Source organism: Macaca nemestrina, chromosome 7 (genome assembly GCF_043159975.1).
Source record: "Macaca nemestrina isolate mMacNem1 chromosome 7, mMacNem.hap1, whole genome shotgun sequence".
NCBI lineage: Eukaryota > Metazoa > Chordata > Mammalia > Primates > Cercopithecidae > Macaca > Macaca nemestrina.
In genome coordinates, this window is record NC_092131.1 from 6,598,876 (window position 1) to 6,602,408 (window position 3,533).

At 33.5% G+C, this 3,533-nt stretch overlaps 1 non-coding gene across 1 annotated transcript; it reads left to right on the plus strand.

Annotated features, from left to right (window-relative positions):
- Window positions 1-2,104: 2,104 nt before the first annotated feature.
- Window positions 2,105-2,320, plus strand: LOC112424243 (small nucleolar RNA U3). The gene has a single exon (XR_003014963.2). It is a non-coding gene; the product is annotated as a small nucleolar RNA U3 (small nucleolar RNA).
- Window positions 2,321-3,533: the final 1,213 nt, after the last annotated feature.

Consider the following 3,533-nt stretch of genomic DNA (forward strand, 5'->3'; position numbering starts at 1 on the left):
ACTTCAAAAATTATGAATATTCTGAGACCAGTATTACCCTGATACCAAAACCAAAGAAGGACATCACAAGAAGAGAAAACTACAGACCAGTATCTCTTATTACTATGCATGTAAAATCCTCAACAAAATAGTGGCAAACTATATCCAGCAACATATAAAAATAATTCTACGCCATGACCAAGTGAGATTTATCCCAAGAATACAAAGTTGGTTTAACATACAAAAATCAGTTAATACAACACACTATATCAATAGAATTAAAAAACAAAAACTACCTGACCATCTCTATGCAGAAAAACATGACAAAACCCAATAAACATTGTGATGAAAACACGCAAAAAGCTAGGAATGTAAGATATTTTTTTCCGAAACTGACAAAGGGCATCTTAGAAACACTTACAGCTAACATCGTATTTAATGGTGAAAGACTGGATTCTTTCTCTATAAGATCAAGACCAAGACGAGAATGTCTGCTCTCCTTATTTCTATTCAGCATCGTATTGGGGTTTCCAACCAGAGCAATTAGCAAGGAAAGAAAACGAAAGACATTTAGATTGGGGGAAAAAAGGTAAAACCATCTCTATTTGCATATGTCATGATCTTGTGTGTGTGTGTGTATATATAGTATATATACAATGTATATACAACAGATAGATAGATAGATAGATTATGAATAACCCACTTTAAAAAACTATTAGAACTTGTAAACAAATTCAGTAAGGTTTTAGGATATAAGACCAATACATAAAAATTACTTGTATTTCTATACACTTGCAATAAACAATCTAAAAATGAAATTAAGAAAATAATTGCATTTACAAAAGCATAATAAAAATGAAATAGGACTAAGCTTAACAAAAGAATTGCAAAGCTTATACTCTGAAAACCACAAAACATTGTTGAAAAAAAATTAATACAACTCTAAATATATGGGAAAACATCCCATGTTCCTGTATTGAAAGACTTAATATTGTTAAGATGGCTATACTCCCCAAATTGATCTATGAATTCAACACAATCCCTGTCAGAATCTCAGAATCTCAGCTTTTTTTTTTCTTTCTTTTTTTTTTTTTTTTTGTAGAAACTGACAAGCTGGTTCTAAAATTCATATGCAATTCAAGAGATTCAAAATAGCAAAAATACTCTTTAAAAAGAAAACCAAAGTAGAAAGGCTCACACTTCCTGACTTCAAAACCTACTACAAAGCAAGAATAATCGCTATAGTACAGTACTGGGAGAAGGGTAGATGAATAGATTAATGGAATAGAATTGACAGTCTAGAAATAAACCCATGTTTCTATGGTAAACTGATTTTTGACAAGAATCCAAGTCCACCCATTGGAGAAAGAATGGTCTTTTGACAAATAGTGCTGAGACAACTAGATATCCACAGGCAAAAGAATGAAGTTGGACCCTTACCTTACACTGTATATAAAAGTTAACTCAAAATGGATCGAACTTCTAAATGTAAAAACTGAAACTACAGAATTCTAGAAGGAAACAAAGGGGGTAAAATCTTCATAATCTTTGATTTGGCAATGGATCTTAGATATAACATCAAAAGCACAAGCAACCAAAGTAAAACCAGACATATCAGACTTCATCAATGGTTTTTTTTTTGGTTCAGTTGTTTTTGTTTGTTTGTTTTGTTTCATTTTGGTTTTTGTTTTTTCCAAAGGGTGCTATTAAGGAAGCGAAAAGACAACCCACAGAATGGTAGAAAATATTTGCAAATCATATACCTGATAAAAATTTTAATAGCCAAAAGGTGGAAACAATCCAAATGGCTGTCAACTAATGAATGGATAAACAAAATGTGGTATATCCATATAATGGAATATTATTTGGCCATAAAAGGAAATTAAGTATTGATACATGCTATGATATGGGTAAACCTTGAAAAAAAGTATGCTAAGTAAAGAAAGCCTCACAAGAGGTCACAAATTATATAATTCCATTTATATGAAATGTCCACAATTGGAAAATTTATAGAGACAGATAGTACATTAGTAGTTGCTTAGGCCTGGGAGGAAGAGCATATGGAAAGTAGGAGGATGATAGTTAAAGAATACAAGTTTCTTTCTGAAGTAATAAAAATGTTCTGAAGACTATACTTTCAGGGATCATTTCTACAGTTCATTACTAGAGAAGTTTCTCTGAATGTGTAGAGCACCAGAAACTATGAGGAGGAGGCACAGAGTTCTCTTCTGAGCACGAAGCTGGTGCTTGGTGTTGCTTTGCTGCAGCTGCCATTTACCATTGGTGATCGTTCTTGTCTTCCTCTTGGAGAGTAAGAGAAAGGCAATGCAGTCTGAGTGGTTCTTGTTTTACCAAAAAAAAAAAAAAAAGTTCTGAAGTTTATTGTGGTGCTGGTTGCACTTATTTGTAAGTATATTAAAGACCACTGAACCTGAACTTTTTTAATGGATACATTTTACATTATGTGAAGTATATCTCAATAAAACTATTTTTTTAAAAGAAGATGGATGTAGATGTGTGGCATTATTTCTGAGGCCTCTGTTCTGTTCCATGGTCTATATATCCATTTTGGTACCAGTACCATGCTGTTTTGGTTACTGTAGCCTTGTAGTATAGTTTGAAGTCAGGTAGCATGATGCCTCCAGCTTTGTTCTTTTTGCTTAGGATTGTCTTGGCTATATGGGCTCTGTTTTGATTCCACATGGAATTTAAAGTAGTTTTTTTCTAATTCTGTGAAGAAAGCCAATGGTAGTTTGATAGGGATAGCATTGAATCTATAAATTACTTTGGGTAGTATGGCCATTCGCAATATTGATTTTTTTCTATCCATAAACATAGAATGTTTTTCCATTTGTGTCCTCTCATTTCATTGAGCAGTGTTTTGTAGTTCTCTTTGGAGAGATCCTTCACATTGCTTGTAAGTGGTATTCCTAGGTATTTTATTCTCCTTGTAGCAATTGTGAATGGCAGTTCACTCATAATTTGGTTCTCTGTTACTGGTGTATATGAATGCTTGTGGTTTTTGCACATTAATTTTGTATCCTGAGACTTTGCTGAAGTTGCTTATCAGCTAAAGGAGATTTGGGGCTGAAATGATGTGTTTTTCTAAGTATACAATCATGTAATCTGCAAAGACAATTTGACTTTCTCTCTTCCTATTTGAATACCCTTTATTTCTTTCTCTTGCCTGATTCCCCTGGCCAGAACTTCCAATATTATGTTGAATAGGAGTGGTGAGAGAGGGCATCCTTGTCTTGTGCTGGTTTTCAAAGGGAATGCTTCCAGTTTTTGCCCATTCAGTATGATATTGGCTGTGAGTTTGTCATAAATAGCTCTTATTTTGAGATATGTCCCATCAGTACCTAGTTTATTGAAAGTTTTTAGCATGAAGTGGTGCTGAATTTTATCAAAGGCCTTTTCTGCATCTATTGAGATAATCATGTCATTGGTTCTGTTTATGTGATGGATTACATTTATTGATTTGTGTATGTTGAACCAGGCTTGCATCCCAGGGATGAAGCCGACTTGATCATGGTGGATAAGCTTTTTGATGT